Raw genomic sequence first — 26268 nt, 5'->3', positions numbered from 1 at the left:
AGCTCCACATCCAGTGACATTGGTGTCACATTCAGCAAGGTCTTCCATCTCTGTTGGACATCATTTCAAATCTCAAGACTGCTGATTAAAAAAAAACAAAAGTCCAAGATAATAGAAACTTCCATGTTTACTCATTTTGTTGGTTGTTTCCCTGCGGTTTTCAAGGAATACCTGTCTTTTACAGCTGTCACTCAAGCTGTCCCAATGGATATCCATTTACTGTGCTGGCCTCTTGTTCTATTTTATTTTTAATGCTCCTATCCCCCTTCCAATTCACTTTTTTTGTTTAGCTATTATTTCCCCAATCGCCTTCTAGTTAATCATGTCATCAATTCAGTTGTCTCCTTAGTTGTTGAGTTAACGTTGTTTTCTTCATTTCCTTGGGAGGAATGATGCTGTACAATCCCCCTTCGTCTCTGAGACGTTGTTGCCATTTGGAAACAATGTTGTTTAAGAGGAAAACTTGTACTGCTCCCCCCGCTGTGTCTTTTCCTAACTGACATGATTGATGATTACATCAAAAATAGTTCCAATCCCCTCTGACACTTTGCGAAGGCAACAACGGATATTAGTGTCCATTACAACGCGCATGGATGAAAATGGTACACTAAGTTGTCAAACAATGGTCTAAAGGTTGGAAAGTTTTTCCAAGTTTTTCTTCTCCTTGAAGAACAAAAAGTGCAAAATGTTTCTGAAAATTTATATTTTCAGTGCTGATGTGGAACAAGACTATATTGACCATAGGCTACTTGCGAACCATATTACTAGCATAATGTAGCACTCTCCTAGAAATAGTGTAGGCTGTTAGGTAAATTTAGTTAGCTCATCTGTATTCAGATGAGCAGGGGTTGATTGCTTAGGCCTGCTCGGTGTCTCACAGGCTGCTGCTCTGATTACTTGCCCCTGTATGCTAGAGGATTTTAGAGTTATAGTGGGAGGAAGAACAGAGATGGCAGACTGAATATCTATGGGTATGCAGCCACTCCTTTGGGGGGCGTGCCCAGTAGGTGGTGGAGGGACCCATAAACAGCTTGAGGCCTGATACTGCAGTGCAGTGTTCCTTGGTCTAGTTCTGCTGGAGGTGACCTTTGTGAAGGGGCTCTGTCCCTGGGGCATGAGTGCTAGAGAAGCCTTTTTGAAGGCATAGAGTTCCTAGGTAGACATAGTTGGGGGGGCCTTATTCTGGGAATCAATTTTAGTCAAGAGAGAGCTCACTGGAGAGATCCAGGAGGAAGTTGGGGTAAAGATTGTCCAACTGGTCTATGGTGGTGTGAGTCTGCATCTCCCTCACCATGAAGAGCCTGGTGGATATCAGAAGGAGGTAACCAGTGATCCTGTGGCTGCGTGGACAAACTAGTCCAACAGGTCCATGTGTTGGAAAGTCAGTGATTGTGTGCATGTTTTGGTCTCTGGGAGAACTCATAGTCACCATCAGCAGTAGAGATTCTACAAGACATTTTTGAACAGTCCAGCAAGATAGTTAAAGAGTCCTCAAAGCATTCAGTTCTTCATTTTTGGGTCAAGCAATGGTCTAAAGGTTGGAAATGTTTCCCAAGTTTCTCCATGAAGAACAAAAAGTGCAGAATGTTTCTAAAAATTTATATTTTCAATGCTTTAGCTCTTCATTTTTGGGGTATCCTACGCTCTCTTCCCATCCAAGTTCTATGTTCCAATAAAACCCTAAAAAAGACATCCCTAGACTGTCCTTTGAGCAAGTGGAAGAGGGAAGAAAATGCTATGTGCCTGGCTGTGTGTACTCTAACTGGGGAAATAAGTTCACCAGCGGCTCCTTAGGAGGTGTGCTACATTATGTTATTATCATGGATTTCACCAAACCCATAATAGAATTCACAGTCTTGCTTACCACAGAGCAAACACAATTAGCAGCTGCTCTTACCAATCAGTTCAGTGATATATTAAAGTAGAACTAAAGAAAGAAAAACGTTTTTCTCATTTCCGATTGAGTAAGGGAGGGTCATAACCCCTGTTTCTTTTGTTTTTTGCCATCTCCTATTAAAGAGATTTTTCTTCATTTCTTGTCCCACATCCAAACAGGAAGTGGGAGGAAAGCCCTCCAAAGTGAAGGAAATCACTAAGATCCCCAAAATTGGGGATTTTATTTTACTTTTGGAAAAAACTCTAAACATGACAGACTGGGAAGGCACGGACAGAAATAAAAATCACAAGGTGCTCTAATTCCTCTCCACTCCATCCAAAATTAAAGAAAAAATGTCGCTTTTAATTCTACTTCAAGCTTTTGGACTGCTTCTCAAAACTGAGAAGAAGCTGTGTTTTGCTTGGTTTCTACTTTATTAAGGTTCTTTGCGGTACAAGCCAAGGATGCAGTTCAGTTTTGGGCACCAAATCACAAAAAGAATATCAGGGAACTAGAGGAAGTGCAGAGAAGGGAAACCAAACTGATAAGAGGCATGGAGGAGCTCAGCTATGAGGAAAGATTAGAGGAACTGAATTAATTCTCTCTTGAGAAGAGGAGATTAAGGGGGGATATGATCACCATGTATAATACATAAGGGGGATATGATCTCCATGTATAATACATAAGGGGGGATATGATCTCCATGTATAATACATAAGGGGGGATATGATCTCCATGTATAATACATAAGGGGGGATATGATCACCATGTATAATACATAAGGGGGGATATGATCTCCATGTATAATACATAAGGGGGGATATGATCTCCATGTATAATACATAAGTGGTTCATATAGTGAACTCGGTGTAGAGTTATTCACCTTAAGGTCATCATAGAGGAGAAGGGGGCACTCTTTACATCTTGAGGAAAAGATATTTAATCTCCAAATACGGAAAGGTTTCTTCACAGTAATAGCTGTGAAAATTATGACTCCCTCAAGAGCTGGCTCTGGCCAGCTCATGAGATTGTTTTAAAAAAGGCCTAGATTCTTTCCTAGATACACATAAAATAACTGGATACTAACATTTATAGGTAAAGTTGATCCAGGGAATATCTGCTTTCTTCTCGGAGGGATCAGGAAGAATTTTTTTCTCCTACAGGAGCAAATTGGATCATGCTTTGCTGGAGTTATTTGCTTTCCTCTGGATCAACTGTGGGTATAGGATTATAATTTTCTTTCTTCCCTTTTATGGTTGAACTAGATGGACTTGTGTCTTTTTCAGCCAGACTAACTATGTAACTATGAAGTGACCAAAACCTTTTAGTGTATTAATGCTTTTACTAAACAGAAAAGTTGCAGATACAACCAAAGGATACACAATTAATAGCATGGAAAGCATAGCAAAATATGCCTACAACATGCACAAGCTGACTATCCATTGTATGTGATAGGCATACACTAAAACAGTTACTTAGCTTGGATCTTTCTTTATGATGAAGTCATCTTCTAGAATCCAGGATCTTCCAGAATGCTTCCTGCTTCTCCCAAAGTCCTCCAACACGGTGTGTCCTCTTCCAAGTCTCCAGAACCACTCCCTTTGTCTCTAGAGCACATGGCTTCCAAATACTATATCCCTCCCCCTTTTTCTTGCTACATCGTTTCTTGTAGAGAGCGTCCTGTGCTGTGTTCACAAACTAGTCCAACAGGTTACTTAGCATATCAATAGGGGAGGCTTAGCTTCCTAAACTTACAAGTAACTAAAATGTTACACCATATTAGTGCTATACAAATCACTACAAATAGCCATGGCCAGAGCTGGTGATAGATTATTTCGCGCCCTAGGCAAGGCCAGCTACTTGCACCCCCCCAAAGAAAAAAATTAAATTACATTTTTAAAAACAGTAGAAAATATTAAATCAACTAAGGTTGAAACTGTTAAATTTCTTTGCAAATTTGCAAAAATAAGTGCCGTAAGATACCACCAGTACCAATATTAGACATAAAATCAGTGTCAAGGACGGACTGTATCTGTGGCTGGCAGTGGCAGGGTGACAGTTGCAGTGAGTGGAGGATGATGGATCCACACTCTGACATATCCCAGGCAGGAATTCCCAGACAATGGGGGAAGATAAAATGCTGAGACAGCAGGCAGCCCAGTCCACACACACAGAGAACACCTGAACTCATCGATCCCACACAGTGCAAGATCCGACACACCACACCACCACTGACACAGATAAGCAGGCCCAGCAGGCACTAGAAGAGCAGGCTGTGGGATTGTGATGATGTCATCACTCACTGACACATTGCACATGTGATGGATGGCCGACCAGGTCACAGTCACACAGACTCGAGGTGGGGAAAGGACCGTTAAAACACAGCAACTTGATGTCTGCAGGTTTGGCCCTCCCTCTGAGATTGATGGACCTGAGAGTGAGACCAGAGACTGATGTTCTGTAACCAGTCGCCTATCATGGGTAAAAGCTGAACTTCAGGCATGAAAACGTTCATTGAAGCATTTTCCTCAATAGCTGTAAAGATCTAAATCCACTTTGTGTGCACTAAATGCCTTTGCAAAATCAGGTAATTAACTTGTAAAGCAATTACATGTACAATTTAATACAAGAGGGACCAAACAATGTATTTCCATTCAGTACAAGATGAATTAAAGGGCCCTGCTCATGACAGTTTAAAATCTAAAAGAGAGGGGCAAGGATACAAAAGGTAATGACTGTGAGGGATGAGTTGATGAAATAAAAATTCAGTTTATTGGGTGGAGGCAGGAAAGGTTTCCTGAAAGAAGTGAGTTTTCAGGGATTACCTAAAGGCGGACAGAGTATAGGATAGCTGGACAGATTGGGGTAGGGAGTTCCAGAGGATGGGAGAGACTCTGGGAAAGTTCTGGAGGTGAGCATGGAAGGAGGTGATGAGAGCTAGAGAGCAGGAGGTCTTGAGAAGAGCAAAGAGGATGGTTGGGTTGATATTTTGAGATCAGATTGGTGATGTAGATGAGGGCAGAGTTGGGGAGACATGTTAGTCTGTGCATTCAACATGCCGTTTCTTGCCTCGAGAGTGTTTACGGCCAATACAAGCTGCAGCTATGAATAAGCTGTCTCCTTCATAGATGTTGTCAGATCTGCTATGACAGGACCGTAGGGAGGCAGGTCAGCAAAAATTATAAAGCACTCAGAAACATAGAATAAAATACCACATGTACTTTGGATATAGTGAACAGAACTGTAACAAAATATAATGAAAAATCTAATGCTAAGAGGGTGTTTTTCCAAAGTGATTTTTCAACAAAATAAAGCATGGATACCTGGACGGGCAGGTGAGTTTGCTTTGAATAATAAAATTGAATTAGATAGCACTTTCAGCTTGTGGTGCTCAGATATAGTTATGTTCTGCTTTATTTACTTTGCCTCATTGCCCATTGGGAACAGAACTGTAATTTTTTTTTTTACAATAACATTTTTTTTTTAACAAATTTTGCAATTACAATGTCAAGTAACAAAACTGATGCATCTAAAGAGAGGTGGACATGGCCGTCCAGAGATTAGAAGTAAAACACTGACCATCAAGTGGAAAAATACCAGCCAAATGTATTTAAATAAAATAGCACAAAACAATATAGCAAATTAACGCGATCAAATATATCTTGACCTATACATTGAATTATCCTAAAATGGTATTAATAGGGGTCAATGTATAGTTTAACAGTACTTGAGAGAATGTAAACTAAAGAATAAAGTAGGAAAGGGGGTCGGACATAGCGATAAGCCGTTTAAGCAAAACATTTTTGTTCTTTAAAACAGATTGTGAATAACAACAAGGTTTTGGATATAACCCCATCACAAAAACAAACTGAAAGTATCTCACAAAGAAGTATAACCCTTGGTTTCAAAAAGGAACTACTTTAAGTACCCATTACATTTTTATATTTATCTGAGATGATAAAAATAAACCATGCTTTCCAAGTTTTATAGTAATGATCTAAGCAGGCATTAGACATGGCAAGCGTTTCCTCCATAGAGTGAATGTTATCCACTTCAGATAGCCAATCTTTAATGGATGGGATGTAAGTCGTTTTCCATGACCTGGGAATCAACATTTTTCCTTCATAGAGCAGATGTGTGAGTAGAGAACGCTTGTAATGCTGGAGTGGACGTGAGGAGATATGCAGTAGACAGCAGGCCGCATCTAACCTACCATCAGTCTCTGTAATTTTCAAGATAAGGTCACAGACTGTATCCCAGAACACAGTGATGAGGGGACAATGCCACCAGATATGAAGCATTGTTCCCTTGTCCTTGTTGCATCTCCAGCATAGATCTTTGTGGATACCAACTATGTAGCATTTTAGGCGTTGCATACCATTGTGTAAGTATCTTGTGAGAGGTTTCCTGGAGCCCCTTGCTGATGGAGCATGTATGTGACAGTATAAATGCTGTTTCCCACTGAGCATCAGAGATCTCCATGTCTAAGGCTCTTTCGCATAAAAAAATGTTTAAGAACAAAAAAAGAAAAATATAAGATAGATCTTCTACAAATTAAAGAAAAGAAAATATAATTATAGAGAAAGAAAGAAAGAAGGAGAAAGAAAGAAAGAGAGAAAGAAAGAAAGAAAGAAAGAGAAAGAAAGAAAGAAAGAAAGAAAGAGAGAGAGGAAGAAAGAAAGAAAGAGAGAAAGCGAGAGAAAGAGAGAGAGAGAAAGAGAGAAAGAAAGAAAAAAAAAAAGAGAGAGAAAGAAAGAAAGAGAAAGAAAGAAAGAAAGGAAAATAGAAAAGAAATAAAAGTAAACTGTTATATTCCACATTTAGGGGTGGATATTACGTAAATAACACCCTTGAATAAACTCTGTTCAGTCTGTAGAATTTTGTGAGCAGCTCCAGTATGAAAACAAATTTGTCCCTCTAACTTCCCATCTTGCCACTAATGTTTTATGACTACTCTGCAGACTGTATAATGACAACCAAAATGTGCTCAGTACTCGGATTCCCAGCGAAAGCATAAACACATGAATACATTACCATAAAATCCGGAGCAAGCAAACTCTCAAGCCAATCGTATCATACCCGATCACAACAGATGTCTCTCGAAAATCAGGAGAGTCATTTCAAGCCCCCCTCCCATTCAGCTTTCCACGGCTTCATCTCTACATACACCATCCGCTATAATCACCGTGAATGGCGACTGGCAGCTACGGGTGCTGGGAGATGTGACAGATGTACGGGCTGGAAGGCAAACGGATAAACAAATTATCACTTCAGGCCACTAAGAAAAGAAAAAAAAAATGATGTGTCATCTGTGGATTTTATTTTAAACGAGACAAAATGTTGTTTATTAATTATACCATGTAAATCATTATGTTTAGAGACATACAGTATGTGTTTGTTGTTTGCTAATTTCGTAAAAGAAACTGTTAAAGGGGTACTCAAGGCTGGACAACATCATTTCTAGAGATTTTAATGGCAGAGATATTCAGAACTTCAAGGCTTCATTCACAAGGGCATGCCAGTCCACACATTGGTGTGAAGGGTACATCTTCGCTCACACGGGACACACAGATGTTCCTTGCATCCCTGCATAGGCAGCCTGCTCAGATCAATGACAGGTAGGTGGATGTATGGATCTCAAAGTGCATCCCAAAGCTTACATCCGTGCCGGTCTGATACACAGATCAGGACACAAAAAGGGATAGCAAATCCAACATTTTTTTTTTTTTGGAATAGTGGGGGCATCTTCCAGTGGGTAAACGTGCTCTGGTGACGACTGTCTAAGAGAGAATTTTTTCTCTCTTTGGAGAAATGTGCTTTTACTTCCTGTTGTGTTTTTGTGAAAAGGAAGTGAAGGTAAGTATCCCTAACAGGATGCAGACAGCACAAAATATATGGAGGTCCTAACCCTTCTACATTTTTTTGAAACCCCCAAAAAAGTTGGCTTTAAAGCTGAACGCCGGCCTTCTCTTCAGTCTTGCACAGTTGTATCGGCTCCTCTCCGGTACTTTAATTGCTTACTGTAATTTCACTGCACACTGGGAGCTAAGAAGGAGAAAGGAAGGAGACAGTATAGGAAAGAAAAAACAAAGAAGTACATTTAGCTGCAATGTTTCTGTCCATCCATCATATTCTTTTTTAAGACTTTACTGATTGTCTCTAGAGATATAATGTATCTATGGGTCTCATGTTTTTTCAAATACATGCAGGTTATCATTCTGAGAGGTTGATAGTTTTGCATTTACCTTTAGCCATGATAATTTGGCTTTTACTAATATGAACAGGGTGAATGAAGACTTCCAGGATCTGGCAATAACTATTTTACCTACTATACATATAAAAAATATCAATTGTTTAGAGTGTTTTGGAGCCTCCTCTATTGGTTGGTTAAGTAGGACTTGTAGTGGTGATTTCTTAAGACTGATTTCAGTCAAAGAAACTAAGAAATCATATATGCGGATCCATAATCTTTTGACCTTCAGGGATGTCCACAAATATGATGTTCTTGTGGTTACCATGTACTCTCATACCAGTACTTTATAATTTACCTTGATGATAGAGAAATTTATGTATGACCTAAATGAATTGAGAGCTAATTTATGCTAAGCATGTAGATCCATTTCTTTGTACAAATCCCGCTCCCATTTCACCATATACAGTAGTTTGATCGGTTTAGAGTGAAGCAAAACATAAATCTCTGAGCTATGACCGGAGATCTTCTCCAAATTTTTGCAAAGGTATTCATTAGAGGTCATAGTCATGATATCTGAATGACATTCTAACATACGTAGGAAGCGTGACAACTGAGTATATAGATAGTAATCCATATCAGGTTATTGGAATTTTTCTTATAAGATTTGTCTCAACATGATGCCCAGGTCATGGCATAAATCTGCTTAACTATACAATGGTGAGTAATTATTCATGTGAAGGGGTCAATTGTATAACCAATTAAGGAAGACTTCCATGTAAATTGAAAGTTTCTCTGCACAATATGAAGAGTTTGGACATCTAAGGAAATATTCAGTGCTTGGGATTTAGAATGGTTTACTTTTAGGCCTGAGATTACAGAAAATTAGTTTTAATGAGCTGAGGAGATTCAGGATAGAAATCATGAGGGAACAACAGCAGCAATAGAATGTCATCTGCAAATAAGGCACATTTATGCTATCTGGGTTTTCTCTAATGTTTATCATCAAGGGTTCCAGTGCCAAAATAAACAACATTGGTGATAGTAGGCATCTTTGACAGGTGCCTCAGTATATTTGGAATCCTTGAGATTTGCAACCCTTGATCATTAAAGAAGCCATGGGCTTGTAATATCATGTTTGTAAAGTGTGTATAAAGTTAGGGCTGAACCCATATATCTCCAAGGTAAAAATAGGTATTCCTAGGATATGGAATCAAAGACCTTCTGCAGATCTAGAGAGAGGAGCATTTTACTTCTTCACCTCCCCCACTTCCCACATACACACACCCACACACACCTATGACTCTTTTCCTTTGATCTGAAGCCCATCTAGACTGAACAAACCCAACTTGATCTGACTGGATATATTTTGACAAGAAGGAGTTTATGGTCATGATTTTTGTCAAAATTTCATGGTCTACATTTATTAAGGAGACGGGGTAATATATGCAAACTCCAAAGTCTTTACCCAGTTTTAGCATAACATGAATAAATGCTGTATTTTCATGCAGGGGTAGGTATAGACCTTCCATAATGCTATTAAAAATTGCAAAGATGGTGAACTAAAATCCCTACATATTTCTCATAATAATATCCCAAAAATCCATCTGGGCCTGGTGCTTTTGAAGGATGTATTTGTTTAATAGCCATCATGGTCACCCTCTGGCATCTTATGTTCTCACTGAAGTTTCGGTAGAAGTTGAAGTCTCGAGTAATACATTAGGAGTTCTGTATAGGCATTCCATTACTCAGACATGGGGAGGGTGTAATTTCTAGGTGACAATTTCCTTACCAACATGATTCTAGATTTTTTTCCTAAACATATAAAATCTATGTCTCTCCATCTGAGAGTTTTCCCTGCTTTGGTTGTGTCGGCAGTTTCATTTTGTGTTCTAAGGGCTTTGTGTGGTTCCCTCTTCTGCTCACTTAGCCCTCATGCACACTTGATGTTTTTTTACAGCGGCTGTTTTTGGCTTTTGACGTTTTTTTCTACAGCCAGTGAACCACCCAGCATGTTATTCTATGCACACATAGACTGTAATCAACATTTTTTGGCTGGAAAAAAACCCAGGACTAGTGGGTTTCTAGAGGAGTTTTTTAGCTGTAAAAACCTTCTAATGCTAAAAACGTGGTAAAACATGGTAAACCGTCACAAACCAGCATTTTTAGACTTTGTTTGGTCAAAAAACCTCTAAAAACACTAAAAAACACAAAGCTGAAAAACACCACTGATCAGCTAAACGCTAATGCAGAAACGCTAAAAAAAGCTGAGAAACTCACGTTTTTAACATGACTTCACACAGTTAACGTTACCAGCGTTATCAAAACATCCAGTGTGCATGAGGGTTTATTGGTTGTAATAGCTCCCTTTGATATTGATTGTTTGAGGATTCTCTTTGTTGTTTGGCTTTAGAAGCCATTTGTAATAATTTGCCTCTAATGGTGACTCTATAGGCTATGCAGTTAGTGATAAGGGAAGTGCCTGATTTCTTCCTCTACTTCTTCGTAAGTTATAGGATCATTTAACAGTGATGCATTGAAATGCCATGTGGCAACATGAAGTTTGGGGGGTAGGTGATCTATGCATGAATAAGTGTACATGGGAATAAAAGGTATAGTCTCTACTGTTGGGTTTAAAGTCTCTCCATACATCTATTAAATCATGTTGTTGTAGCAATTTGACTTTTTCTTTGGCTTTGTTTTGGGGGTTGTTTCTTAACTATTTTGTTAGTGCTTGACTTATCTAAATTTTGATCTATGGAAATAATTACTATCTCCTCTCAATATTACAAAACCATCCATATATGGCATTTGGCTTTGTAGCACATTGCAGAAAAAATCCAGTTGACTTGTATTGGGAGTGTAGTAAGATATCAAAGTCACTGCATGATCATTCATTTTCCCGTTACCAACAGATATCTACCATCTTTATTCTTGCACATATCCTGTGCTTGGTGCGTTGGATTTTATGCGTTGCACTTTGGGGATGTTAAAATGTTGCTAGTTGCAGAACTCCGTGTTCTCCAACAAAATGGCGGCGGCTAAGTGCGCACGCACCATTTCCCCTATTTAAGCAATTCACGCCTGTCACGCTGCTGTTACCCTCCTCTCTGATGATGTGCTATGCACGGAAGGCCTAAGGAGGAGCTAACAGAGCGTGACGTCACCGCCCCCGGAGCCCTTTAATAAGGGGTTAGTACTGCATACTCTGCAATCTCTCGCTGAAACTTTGCATACTACCCTGTTTTACAATTTTACTCTTTATGGCAATAAACATGTTTTAAGTGGACATACTACATAATGGTATTTGTTTTTTGGCTCCTATTTGGAGCTATTAAGCCTGCAGATTACCCCTACTACAACCAGTATCCAGAGGAGGGAGCCCTGTACCCAGGTTGAGCACCTGTCCATCCTTAAGGGGACCTCTGGACCCAGCAGATTATTATTATTATTATTATACAGTATTTATAAAGCGCCAATAGTTTGCTCAGCGCTGTACATTACAAAGGGGGAAAGAACATGTGACAGAACAATACCAATACAATGCAAAACATGAGGGGATCAAGGGCCCTGCTCTTTTGAGCTTACAATCTAGGAGGGAGGGGATGGTGGCACAGGAGGAGATAGCTGTGGGGGATGGAGTGGTAGAAAGAGTGGAGGAGGTCGGCAAGTTAGCAGGGGGTGGGGTAGGCTTACAAAAAAAGGGTTGTGAAAAGAGATTCACAGAAAAGCGGCTACATAATGAACAGAACGTGACACTCAGGAAATAATTTCCAAAAATTATGCTTTATTACACATATATAGATATGACAAATGGGCATTTGCCCTGGTTTACCATCACCTCAGTATGAGACAATACACACAGACCTAAAACCATTTAAAATGACACCAGAACCGGTCTAAATGTGTGTGTACAGCAGGGAAAATGGCTACATGAGTCTAGTGTCCCTGCAGCACAAACACATAGGTGAACACTTCCCTAGGGAGGTGTATCCAAAAATTATGCCATGGGCATACCAAAATGGAGGATATAAGGGATTAAGCAGTAACCATTATGGCAAATCCCTATCAAGGAATCCAAAAATTATGCTATAATGTGTATATCACATGTATGCAATTAAGCAAGCACAATATGCGTCAAAAAGGAGAGTAGCAGGCCTCAGGCCTGTATGAAGAAAGACATAAATGTCAAATATATTATACAATACATTCCTGTGCCGGCACAAGTGGTTGGGGCCCATTCATCTGTAATATAGATAGCTGTTTCCTAAAGCTCTTAGATGGGAATATGCCCCATTTATTTCCAGGATGGAGGAAAAGATGCACACAGCAGCATTCTGCTTGAAATGGTTTCTTCACCACTGCATGTGGACTATACACCACTTTTTGTAGGAAAAGATACGACACATCCCAAAGACTCTTCTGCCTGTTGAGATATATATGATGGTATATCTTGTTTCCTATACTTAGCACCATGATGTCCCCATCCTGTAGTGAAACAAACAATATGTGGAAAGTCACTGACAGAGCTAACACTCTATGGAAGATATATAGGTCATATAGATCACAGAGGACCATATATCTAATGTCCTGTAACGATCCACTCACCACCTGTGCTATGGATAACAGGAATGAGAGAAAAGTCCTTCATAGGTACTACCATGCAGGGCCAAGGCGGCCAAGGAACCACCGCTGACATCCGCCGATATACCGCGGGTTCCAGCCCCTTCTCGGCGTTTGTGCTGCTTAAGCTTGCCTCATGGCTTGTGAAGATGGCTTCCTCCCTATGGGTCAGCGTGCGTTCCACCTAGTGCGCATGACCGGAAGTGACGTATCTGACGTATGACGTCAACGCGTTTCGCCGATGGGCGTATCTCACTCAGCTTCGTCAGGACCAATGAAACAACCGCATTTCAATTGCCTATTTATAGTGGGTTGAGACCCACCCATTTATGCAAATCACCAACCTGCAGTTATTCCCAATGGAAAGAAAGGGCTAAATACTTAGCACAGCTGCTGGTCATTGTTGAATATAAAAAAAGACTGACATCCGGAGACAACAGAAAGGAGAGAAATTTTAGTAATTTTGATGATGCATACATTGATCAAAAACTCATGTGTTAAATATATTCGTCAACTGAAGCACCCATCACATTCTAACCAGAAGGTGGCGATATTAATAAGAGAATCGACAAGTCTATCCACTGAATCAAATTATCAAAAAAACCCCCCTATGAGTTCCCATAATATACCACAAGATGGCAATATAGCATGAAGGTTCTCATTAAGGGTCACTTCAACAGAAATACCCCAATTTTTAAAAAATCATCCTATGGTATAATAATTATTAAAGCAAAAAAGTACATAGACAGAAATTAACCCAACATACCGTCCTGATACATTTTGTTTGGAGCTATATTTAAACTCATAGCTCGAGATCATCCATATTGTTTTAGTTATTTCCATATACATATATACTTTTTTAGGGATTAAGTGACATATTTGTGAAAACAAAAATTCCACAAATTAATCACCACATGGCAATGATAAGGTACATAGCTATAACTATTTTTCCAAAAATACTTGAAGATCACATTCCACATTTAACCCCTTAGGGTGCAATGTATCAAGTTTATAAATCCAATATTTTTCCTTTTTAAGCAATTCTCTATCAAAATCACCTCTCCTCTGTGGAAAGTGCAGTGCATAGAAACCTTTCACTTTCGTACCATCCAGTTTTCCTCCATGATATTTAACGTAATGTTGGGCAAGATTACTATCAGGTTCATTTGATCTAATATCTCTAAGATGTTCACCTATTCGTACTTTAAGTTGTCTTTTGGTCTTACCTACATACATCTTTTTACAGGGGCAAGTTAAGATGTATAATACTCTTACTGTAGAGCAATTTATGAGACTCTGAATTTTATAATGAGTGTTATTTCCTGAATCATGAAAAGAATCCGTACGATCCACGTATTTGCAAATTTGACATTTTCCACATTTAAACATCCCTTTAGTACGCGATTTTAACCATGTTGTTTGTTTTAATGGTTGATAATCTGAATGAATAAGGAGATCACCAAGGTTCGGTGCTCTTCTCGCTACCATCTGGGGGCGTTCGCCTACAATCTTACTCAATCTGGGGCATTGAGTCAAAATCTTCCAATGTTTTTCTAATATCAATTTTACATCTTGCCATTGGGCTCCAAATTGGGTTATCATTCTAACTGGTTGGTCACTCAACTTGGCCTTCACATCCTTTTTAGAGGATAGTAAGTCCTCACGGTCAGTTTGATATGCCCGTCTCCGAGCATTTCTAATTTGGGAATGGGAATATCCTCTTTCCCTAAATCTTCTATCGAGGTCCTGAGCCTCCATCCTAAAGTCATTGATATTTGAACAATTTCTCCGACATCTCAGAAACTGTCCCACTGGAATCCCTGAAATCAGTGAACGCGGATGATAACTTCTTGCCTCTAATAGGGTGTTAGCAGCAGTGGGTTTCCTATATGTCTTTGTAAGGAGTCTTCCGTTTTCGACTCTAATCTCCAGATCCAGAAAAGAGATACATCTTTCATCACATATATATGTGAGTCCAATGTTAAAGGAGTTCTGATTGAGCTCTCCCAAAAACAATTTTAATTCCTCAGATGTTCCTCGCCATACTAGGAACACATCATCTATATATCTTAACCAGATCTGGACATTTGCGAGAAATCTTGGTGATCTAAATACAACCCACTCCTCCCAAAACCCCAAGTGGAGACATGCATAAGCCGGAGCCCACGGTGCTCCCATGCTGGTGCCCCTAGTCTGTTGATAAAAGATATTATTAAATTGGAAAAAATTATGTTTTAATGCAAATTCCAATAGCTCACTGATAAACTCATTCTGTCCCCCCGATGTAGGATATGTTCTATCAAGAAAATAAGAGACTGATCTCACACCACACTCATGTGGGATAGAGGTGTAAAGTGATTCCACATCTATTCCCACTAGAATGGAATTATCATTGATAATCATATTCTCAATTTTCGCCAACACATCTTTAGTATCCCTTACATAGGAGGGGAGATTAGGGACCATGTCTTTAAGAAACAAATCTATATATTTCCCCGTTTTATCTAGGGGACCATTGATAGCTGAAACAATAGGTCTACCCGGAGGGTTTTCCTGATTTTTGTGTATTTTGGGGATAATGTAGAAAGTAGGGTAATTAAATTCTTCAGTTCTCAGATACTCATATTCCTTTCTAGTTAACAGACCAGCTTCCTTTCCTAATGTTAAGATGGAATTTAGTTTTTTAGCCACCATATGAAAAGGATTCGTAGTCACTTTCCTATACGTGTATGAGTCACTCAATAAGCGTTTCACTTCCCTAACATATTTTTGTTCATTCAAAATCACTACATTACCCCCTTTGTCACTTCTCTTAATAACAATATCCTTGGTCTCTTTTAATTCTTTAAGGGCTTTCCTTTCTTTTTTGGTAAGGTTATCACCAATTGGCATTTTCCACTCAAGATTTTTCAAATCATCAGCAACAAAGTCTAGAAACGTCGATATCCTCATATTGGAACGAATTTTCGGCATTTTCGTCGATCTAATATTTAGATCAACCTTTCTAATTATATCACTACAATTATCAAGATCAGTGTCGCTTTCATTACCATCCTCATTTTCCTCTATGAGAGATATCAACATATCCAACATCTTGCGATCCTCCATGGACGAGTCAGGGGCCATATCCTCCAACATAGTGGGATTACCATGTATCATTCTCAAGAAAACCTTTCTTAGAAATAAGTTAACATCTTTAAATACCTCAAATTCGTCCATGGGGGTCACTGGTGAAAAGGACATACCTTTGTTCAATAGAGAGATATGTTCTTTTTTGAGTGGAAAATTAGCCAAATTGATTACCTTTTTGTCATGAGCATTTTCTTCTACTACCTCCTCTGACTTCTTGTTCTGCCCTTGTCCTCCTGATGTTTGTTTTTTAAGGATTCCTCTACTTTCTTTTTGGATCCTCTTCCCATCTGTAGTTGATTGGTACGAGGAGGTTCTCCATTTTGTTGGTCTAAAAAAGAAACAGATTTTCCAAGATTTTCAGAGTCACTTTCACTGGACATAGTTTCTGGGAAACAGGTGAGATATTGAGAAGACTGGGAAACAGGTGAGATATTTGATCTCACTACAAAAAGAAGTAGAAGTCGGTCTAAACGAAGAGTTTTTCGTTCACACTCTAGATCAATGGGAGAAACTATGTCCAGTGAAAGTGACTCTGAAAATCTTGGAAAATCTGTTTCTTTTTTAGACCAACAAAATGGAGAACCTCCTCGTACCAATCAACTACAGATGGGAAGAGGATCCAAAAAGAAAGTAGAGGAATCCTTAAAAAACAAACATCAGGAGGACAAGGGCAGAACAAGAAGTCAGAGGAGGTAGTAGAAGAAAATGCTCATGACAAAAAGGTAATCAATTTGGCTAATTTTCCACTCAAAAAAGAACATATCTCTCTATTGAACAAAGGTATGTCCTTTTCACCAGTGACCCCCATGGACGAATTTGAGGTATTTAAAGATGTTAACTTATTTCTAAGAAAGGTTTTCTTGAGAATGATACATGGTAATCCCACTATGTTGGAGGATATGGCCCCTGACTCGTCCATGGAGGATCGCAAGATGTTGGATATGTTGATATCTCTCATAGAGGAAAATGAGGATGGTAATGAAAGCGACACTGATCTTGATAATTGTAGTGATATAATTAGAAAGGTTGATCTAAATATTAGATCGACGAAAATGCCGAAAATTCGTTCCAATATGAGGATATCGACGTTTCTAGACTTTGTTGCTGATGATTTGAAAAATCTTGAGTGGAAAATGCCAATTGGTGATAACCTTACCAAAAAAGAAAGGAAAGCCCTTAAAGAATTAAAAGAGACCAAGGATATTGTTATTAAGAGAAGTGACAAAGGGGGTAATGTAGTGATTTTGAATGAACAAAAATATGTTAGGGAAGTGAAACGCTTATTGAGTGACTCATACACGTATAGGAAAGTGACTACGAATCCTTTTCATATGGTGGCTAAAAAACTAAATTCCATCTTAACATTAGGAAAGGAAGCTGGTCTGTTAACTAGAAAGGAATATGAGTATCTGAGAACTGAAGAATTTAATTACCCTACTTTCTACATTATCCCCAAAATACACAAAAATCAGGAAAACCCTCCGGGTAGACCTATTGTTTCAGCTATCAATGGTCCCCTAGATAAAACGGGGAAATATATAGATTTGTTTCTTAAAGACATGGTCCCTAATCTCCCCTCCTATGTAAGGGATACTAAAGATGTGTTGGCGAAAATTGAGAATATGATTATCAATGATAATTCCATTCTAGTGGGAATAGATGTGGAATCACTTTACACCTCTATCCCACATGAGTGTGGTGTGAGATCAGTCTCTTATTTTCTTGATAGAACATATCCTACATCGGGGGGACAGAATGAGTTTATCAGTGAGCTATTGGAATTTGCATTAAAACATAATTTTTTCCAATTTAATAATATCTTTTATCAACAGACTAGGGGCACCAGCATGGGAGCACCGTGGGCTCCGGCTTATGCATGTCTCCACTTGGGGTTTTGGGAGGAGTGGGTTGTATTTAGATCACCAAGATTTCTCGCAAATGTCCAGATCTGGTTAAGATATATAGATGATGTGTTCCTAGTATGGCGAGGAACATCTGAGGAATTAAAATTGTTTTTGGGAGAGCTCAATCAGAACTCCTTTAACATTGGACTCACATATATATGTGATGAAAGATGTATCTCTTTTCTGGATCTGGAGATTAGAGTCGAAAACGGAAGACTCCTTACAAAGACATATAGGAAACCCACTGCTGCTAACACCCTATTAGAGGCAAGAAGTTATCATCCGCGTTCACTGATTTCAGGGATTCCAGTGGGACAGTTTCTGAGATGTCGGAGAAATTGTTCAAATATCAATGACTTTAGGATGGAGGCTCAGGACCTCGATAGAAGATTTAGGGAAAGAGGATATTCCCATTCCCAAATTAGAAATGCTCGGAGACGGGCATATCAAACTGACCGTGAGGACTTACTATCCTCTAAAAAGGATGTGAAGGCCAAGTTGAGTGACCAACCAGTTAGAATGATAACCCAATTTGGAGCCCAATGGCAAGATGTAAAATTGATATTAGAAAAACATTGGAAGATTTTGACTCAATGCCCCAGATTGAGTAAGATTGTAGGCGAACGCCCCCAGATGGTAGCGAGAAGAGCACCGAACCTTGGTGATCTCCTTATTCATTCAGATTATCAACCATTAAAACAAACAACATGGTTAAAATCGCGTACTAAAGGGATGTTTAAATGTGGAAAATGTCAAATTTGCAAATACGTGGATCGTACGGATTCTTTTCATGATTCAGGAAATAACACTCATTATAAAATTCAGAGTCTCATAAATTGCTCTACAGTAAGAGTATTATACATCTTAACTTGCCCCTGTAAAAAGATGTATGTAGGTAAGACCAAAAGACAACTTAAAGTACGAATAGGTGAACATCTTAGAGATATTAGATCAAATGAACCTGATAGTAATCTTGCCCAACATTACGTTAAATATCATGGAGGAAAACTGGATGGTACGAAAGTGAAAGGTTTCTATGCACTGCACTTTCCACAGAGGAGAGGTGATTTTGATAGAGAATTGCTTAAAAAGGAAAAATATTGGATTTATAAACTTGATACATTGCACCCTAAGGGGTTAAATGTGGAATGTGATCTTCAAGTATTTTTGGAAAAATAGTTATAGCTATGTACCTTATCATTGCCATGTGGTGATTAATTTGTGGAATTTTTGTTTTCACAAATATGTCACTTAATCCCTAAAAAAGTATATATGTATATGGAAATAACTAAAACAATATGGATGATCTCGAGCTATGAGTTTAAATATAGCTCCAAACAAAATGTATCAGGACGGTATGTTGGGTTAATTTCTGTCTATGTACTTTTTTGCTTTAATAATTATTATACCATAGGATGATTTTTTAAAAATTGGGGTATTTCTGTTGAAGTGACCCTTAATGAGAACCTTCATGCTATATTGCCATCTTGTGGTATATTATGGGAACTCATAGGGGGGTTTTTTTGATAATTTGATTCAGTGGATAGACTTGTCGATTCTCTTATTAATATCGCCACCTTCTGGTTAGAATGTGATGGGTGCTTCAGTTGACGAATATATTTAACACATGAGTTTTTGATCAATGTATGCATCATCAAAATTACTAAAATTTCTCTCCTTTCTGTTGTCTCCGGATGTCAGTCTTTTTTTATATTCAACAATGACCAGCAGCTGTGCTAAGTATTTAGCCCTTTCTTTCCATTGGGAATAACTGCAGGTTGGTGATTTGCATAAATGGGTGGGTCTCAACCCACTATAAATAGGCAATTGAAATGCGGTTGTTTCATTGGTCCTGACGAAGCTGAGTGAGATACGCCCATCGGCGAAACGCGTTGACGTCATACGTCAGATACGTCACTTCCGGTCATGCGCACTAGGTGGAACGCACGCTGACCCATAGGGAGGAAGCCATCTTCACAAGCCATGAGGCAAGCTTAAGCAGCACAAACGCCGAGAAGGGGCTGGAACCCGCGGTATATCGGCGGATGTCAGCGGTGGTTCCTTGGCCGCCTTGGCCCTGCATGGTAGTACCTATGAAGGACTTTTCTCTCATTCCTGTTATCCATAGCACAGGTGGTGAGTGAATCGTTACAGGACATTAGATATATGGTCCTCTGTGATCTATATGACCTATATATCTTCCATAGAGTGTTAGCTCTGTCAGTGACTTTCCACATATTGTTTGTTTCACTACAGGATGGGGACATCATGGTGCTAAGTATAGGAAACAAGATATACCATCATATATATCTCAACAGGCAGAAGAGTCTTTGGGATGTGTCGTATCTTTTCCTACAAAAAGTGGTGTATAGTCCACATGCAGTGGTGAAGAAACCATTTCAAGCAGAATGCTGCTGTGTGCATCTTTTCCTCCATCCTGGAAATAAATGGGGCATATTCCCATCTAAGAGCTTTAGGAAACAGCTATCTATATTACAGATGAATGGGCCCCAACCACTTGTGCCGGCACAGGAATGTATTGTATAATATATTTGACATTTATGTCTTTCTTCATACAGGCCTGAGGCCTGCTACTCTCCTTTTTGACGCATATTGTGCTTGCTTAATTGCATACATGTGATATACACATTATAGCATAATTTTTGGATTCCTTGATAGGGATTTGCCATAATGGTTACTGCTTAATCCCTTATATCCTCCATTTTGGTATGCCCATGGCATAATTTTTGGATACACCTCCCTAGGGAAGTGTTCACCTATGTGTTTGTGCTGCAGGGACACTAGACTCATGTAGCCATTTTCCCTGCTGTACACACACATTTAGACCGGTTCTGGTGTCATTTTAAATGGTTTTAGGTCTGTGTGTATTGTCTCATACTGAGGTGATGGTAAACCAGGGCAAATGCCCATATGTCATATCTATATATGTGTAATAAAGCATAATTTTTGGAAATTATTTCCTGAGTGTCACGTTCTGTTCATTATGTAGCCGCTTTTCTGTGAATCTCCTTTCACAACCCTTTTTTTGTATGCCTCTTTTGGCTACTGAATGGAGACCATACATTGGGTGACACGCTAATTTATTCAATAACCTCTTAAATAATTATCTTAGTATAGGTGGGGTAGGCTTCCCTGAAGAGATGGGTTTTCAGGGTGCGCCTAAAGGAGAGGAGAGTAGGTGATAATCTGATGGGTTGGGGCAGGGAGTTCCAGAGGATGGGTGACACCCTGGAGAAGTCCTGGAGGCGGGCATGGGAGGAGGAGACCAGGGAACTAGAGAGAAGGAGGTCTTGTGAGGAGCGGAGTGTGCGTGCTGGGCGGTATTTGGATATTAGGTCAGTGATGTAGTTCGGTGCAGTATGGTGGACAGCTTTGTACGTTAGCGTTAGGATTTTGAATTTGATCCGTTGCGCAATCGGAAGCCAGTGGAGGGATTGGCAGAGGGGGGTGGCGGATACAGAGCGGTTGGAAAGGTGAATGAGTCTGGCAGCCGTATTCAGGATCGACTGAAGTGGGGATAGCCAGCGGCGAGGCAGGCCAGTGAGGAGGGAGTTGCAGTAGTCGAGTCGTGATACGATGAGGGAGTGGATGAGCTGTTTAGTGGTTTCTGGGGTTAGGAACGTGCGGATTTTGGCGATGTTGCGGAGGTGGAGTCTGCATGAGTTTGTTAAAGATTGGACTTGGGGTTGAAAGGATAGGTTGGAGTCCAGAATGACACCAAGTACTCGGGCCTGCAGGGCGGGTTTGATGGTAGCGTTGTTGGATGTGACGGAGAAGTCAATGGGGGGTGGTGTCCGGGCTGGGGGGAAGACAAGGAACTCGGTTTTGGAGAGGTTCAATTTAAGGATTACCTTACTGCCCTATGTTTCATGACCATATAGTAGAAGGAAGCTCACCATCCACCCATCCCAGAGATCCTTGGTGGTTATAAATTTACATGCGCATTACCTATGCGCTTGCGGTAAGTGCGCACTTTTACCATTGGTTCCTGTCACTAGTCCTGTCATTTAATAATCTGCTGCTGTGAAGATCATCCATCTGTGCTATTCTTTGTCTGAACTTTATTATATTTGGATGAACTATTGATTATAATACAACATTGACGTCCATTATTTATTATCAATTATCTGTTTACATATTTGAGATTATATACTAGCACTGCACTTCAGTGCTTCATATATTTCAGTTGCAGAACTGTCTTTACCTTTAAATCGGTTTGGTGTAGCAGGAGGTTGACCCAGTGTTGATTAGGAGGAACAGCTGTTGGCAGGAGATAACTCAGCATATACAGATGATTTGGGGGACAGCTATCCAAAAGGATCCACAGGTATGTCTTTTCTATAGAACAGAGTTGTCGGTAAAACAATATAAAAACAGTTTATTATATCACCTGATTGGTCCGGCAAAGGGTTTAATCCTTAGGTTTTGGAAGGCCCAGGATCCACCGACAACTCTGATTGGATAGACAGAGTTGAATATGTTAGTAGGATGGAGGAAGTTTGTTACATGGAGAAAGATGAAATGGAAAAGTTTAGAAAGATTTGGGGTAAATGGTATGAGTTTAGAACTTCAGAAAAATATTTAAAAATGAAAGGTCCTGATAGTAGTACCAGAGAATTGAAATGGTTAAAGAGATATATATATATATGACCAGATAATTAGGAGGGGAAAGAGAGAAAAAGATGAGATTGGACAGGGGTGTTTTGGGGGGGAGGTATGGGGATAAAGTTTACATGTATGATGTAAAAAGATATATGATGGTTTTACAATTTATTTTTTCATAAAAGAAAATTTAATAAAAGATATAATTAAAAAAAAAAGGAGGAACAGCTGTTGCTGGTGCTTAAAACCAACACTTTGTACATGGGTCCACTGGGTAATGAATAATCACTGTCTTTAGCGTGAAACGCGTTTACCTGCCACTCCCCCACTGTATTTCCACTCTCTGTATTGGTTTTATCTTGATTCAATAAAGTGGATTGTTTGGAGAGCAGCCGATCGGACATCCTTTGTTCTCATCTATGCAGCACAGGAGCTGGGCTAGCACGTACAGGAGGAGTTGTGCTTGGAGATTGGGAGTGTGTCTCCCTCTACAGGTATCTACCATCATTATCTCAATATGACCATTTTAGTTCTTGGAGTTGCCTTTTGTTTGCAGCACACCACTGCTACAACTGCATGAACAGCGTGCATCTAAACTACCTCAAATGATATCAATCACGTTCCCTGCACCTTCCTAGCCTCATAGTAAGCATACAATTTAGGCATACCTTGGTTAGGTCTAATATCCCTCAATAAATCTGTCCTGTTGCTGGCCAACTTTACTTTGCTGTTTCCTCCATAGTATAGTCATTCTTGTAGTAAAACCCTAGCCTGTGCTTGTTGTCTATAGAAATTTTGGGCCTTGCCTTGCCTTTTACAATTGACCTGTTGCTGGCCAATTATACACTGCTGGCTATGTTTACATTAATGTATTGTCTGCAGTCTTCATTTTTAAAGATCATTTTATAGAAATTATCCAGCAGTAGGAGAGTTGCCATCAGTGAGAACAGTGAACCGGCCAATCTAGACCAAGCCTTTTCTGGTACTTTTTGTTTACATGTAACAGTCAGTATTTTGTACTATAACATTTCTTAGAACCCCCAAACAGTATATATATTTTAAAGCAGAGGCCCTAGAGAATACTTGGTGGGTGTTTCAGATTTTTATGTCGCAAAAAAAAACACAATTTGAATTTTTTTCATTTTAATGCAAAAAGACACAATACATAACCCAATTTTTCTAACAATATAAAAGACGATGTTGTGCCAAGTAAATAGATTGCAAACAAGTCATGCTTTAAATTTTGCACAAGTCCATGCAACAGCGACAAACAACGTAAATTTTACAATCCACAGGCGACACTTTAAAAGCCTTTACAGGTTATCACTTTAGCTTTCCAGAGGAGGTCTGCCCATGATCTGACGTTCATGGTGATACTTTACACGTGTGGGACGATCGCTGTTTGCGTGCATGTGGGACCAATGCGTGCGTTCACCTTTGTTCTCCAGAACAGGGGATTCAGGAGCTTTAATTATTTTTTCAATTTTTTTCAATTTTTTTATCATTTTTATTGCTGTCAGAAGAAGTGTAAACATCCCTTGTGACAGCATTAGGAAGTGACAGGTACTCTTTATGGAGAGATCTGGGGTCTATAAGACCCCAGATCCCTCCGCTACCCTTAAAAGCATTTAATCACACAGGTCTGATCAAATGCTTTTCATTTTTAAAAAAGGCACCGTTCACATCTAAGGAAACCCCAGAAGTGATGTATGCTTCCAATTGCCTCATAGAGGCGAACAGAGAGGTTCCTGTCTTTGTTTGCCTCTATTATCAGCCAGTCGATCTCAGGTGTGCTGGTGGGACAAGACAAACCAAGAAAGCCCTGGAAGTCAGCGGGGGGAGGAACGTCCCATCCCGCTACTTGTAAAAGTGATCCAGAGGTTAGATCGTCGCTAGGATTGCTTTTACAAGAGAGACGACCATTGGCTCTAAAAGTGAGATTACATGGAAAACTTTAGGGAGTCAAAAAAGATAGTGATGTATACAGTACAACCAACATCTAATCAAGCAGATTTAAAGCAGAACTCCGGTCAAAACTTTCATTTTCCCATGCCGTGGGACTGTGCTCGTACTGCATGGGTTAAGTGCTCATTTTCTCTAGAGACTCAGGGAAAACCGGACTCCCCCATGTTCAGCAGTGGACTGTTCCTGCTGTCCTCAAGTCCAGAGCTGATCTATGAGTGTGATGACGCCAGGAACAGCCGATTCACAAGGCTGCTAGCGTACGGGGGAGCAGGAATAGCGGGGATTGGTCTTGCGCCCAGAAGATCAGCAGTTTAGGTAAGTATATCTTTGTTTTCTGGGACCCTAGTCAAAAACAAGCATTTAATCCCTGCAGTGCGGGCATGGGAAAATAATAAGTTTGCTCAGAATTCTTTAACCAAACATGTGGTTCCTTCATGTGTAAACATATTTTGACCCATCACCATTGGTTTGGACCAGTTTTTACCAGTTTAGTAACATGACAGCCATGTTGAAACCCAGTTAAGGGTACCATATCAGCTTAATTATTCTATTACTTGTTCATTTCTGTTTGTTATCACTTATACGTAGACATATGCCAAAGGGACAACCAGGCAGAGCCACCAATCAACAGCTCTAAATATCATTCCTCGCTTTCAAAATAGACAATATGACCAATGCTATGGTGTGTGATCACATGACTTGCACTGCAATCTTAAACTATTATGAATTCTAGAAAAAAGGTACATTACTTTTACAAAGCTATTTTGTATTTATTACTATCACTAAATGTAAGAATGATAGCAATGGAAACTTCTCAGGAGATATAGGTCTACCCTAATGGAATTCTGGTCATGGCTTTGCTCAAAGATAAATATGATTGACTGCTTATTTCTTACCACAGTTCACCATGTGAAAATTAAATGAAAAATATTCGAGAAAAAACACAGATATGTATTCCAAGTGTGGCACAGGGGGGGACCCTGAGGCATAAAGGGAAGATATGCCAAGGTCAGCAAAAGGAAATTAGCAAAGAAAACCATCACATGGGGACTTATTATAACACATTGCATCTGTGGATAAATGAACGGTAGTATGAAGAAAAAATAATCGAAACATATGGAAATTGCCAAGCAGCATTTTGTGTGAAGGTCAGGGATGATTTGTGGGAGGCCATGACCCAAGGTGGCACCTCAACATCCAATGGCAGCAGGTTGCTTCTTGTTTCACTATCTTAATACATTTCATACATTGTTATGCAAGATATATTCACTTTGTTGTTTTCTTTTTTGTGCAAGATTTGCAAAGCTGCAACCCAAAAATTGGGCTCATGACCCAACACTATTAATGTAGCCAGGTGATGGACTACAGCAGTGGTCGGCAAGCCGCGGCTCGCGAACCACATGCGGCTCTTTACACACTTTAATGCGGCTCTTCTGTGTGCCGGGCGCCCGCTCCCCTCCCTCCTCTCAAGCGGCCGCCCCAAAAGTCAGGACTCTGCAGCTAGCCCAGCAATGGGCAAACTACGGCCCGCATACGGCCCGGCGGACCTTTTAATCCTGCCCGCGGAGCGTGGCAAACATTGGCTGTCAGGATGTAGGCGGGGCAGCGTGACGAACTCCTCTCCTCTCACAGTCCGCCCTGAAGACTGGAACGGCGCGGGAACACGGCGAGAGGAACGCGTGGAGCAAAGGTAAGTGAATTGACACAATATGGAGAATGAATTACTATAGGGGGGGTGAATTACTATAGGGGGGATGAATTAATATATGGGGGATGAATTACTATGGGGGATGAATTACTATATGGGGGATGAATTACTATATGGGGGATGAATTACTATGGGGGATGAATTACTATATGGGGGATGAATTACTATGGGGGATGAATTACTATGGGGGATGAATTACTATATGGGGGATGAATTACTATATGGGGGATGAATTACTATGGGGGAT

The sequence above is a fragment of the Staurois parvus genome, unplaced genomic scaffold (assembly GCF_062004578.1).
Source record: "Staurois parvus isolate SC_StPar_1 unplaced genomic scaffold, SC_StPar_1.0 ptg000173l, whole genome shotgun sequence".
Taxonomy (NCBI): Eukaryota; Metazoa; Chordata; class Amphibia; order Anura; family Ranidae; genus Staurois; species Staurois parvus.
This window is presented reverse-complemented; position numbering follows the sequence as displayed.